We start from the raw sequence: 325 nt of genomic DNA, 5'->3' as shown, positions 1-325 counted from the left end.
TTGTCCAATGTAGAGATTTACTTGAGGCATTTTCAAGCAAATTAATTCCATTCAACGAATTAGTATTTTCAAAATGTCCCCATTTCCTTTCTCCTCTGCTCCTTTAGAGCTGGGCATCTTTGGAGAGACAGTCACTTCTGCTTCTGTTTTCCCTCAGTTCACAGGCTTTCTTTTTTCATGTAGTCTTGTAAGTAGGCTGTGCATCCTGGAAGCAGGAAGCAGGAAGAGTGGAGTGGCCCAGAGTTCTGCTGTCTAAAGTCACCATGGAGTTTATTATAGTCACTTCTCTATCATTAATTATAATCATAGCTGTACACTTTTACTG

General features: G+C 40.0%; 1 pseudogene; it reads right to left on the bottom strand.

Annotated features, from left to right (window-relative positions):
* Window positions 1-175: 175 nt before the first annotated feature.
* The window catches only part of LOC104998887, an 819-nt pseudogene continuing 669 nt past the window's right edge, over window positions 176-325 (bottom strand).

Source organism: Bison bison, unplaced genomic scaffold (genome assembly GCF_000754665.1).
Source record: "Bison bison bison isolate TAMUID 2011002044 unplaced genomic scaffold, Bison_UMD1.0 scf7180017853279, whole genome shotgun sequence".
NCBI classification, from domain to species: domain Eukaryota; kingdom Metazoa; phylum Chordata; class Mammalia; order Artiodactyla; family Bovidae; genus Bison; species Bison bison.
The sequence above is the reverse complement of the archived record's forward strand: the minus strand, read 5'-3'. Positions and strand labels throughout refer to the sequence as shown.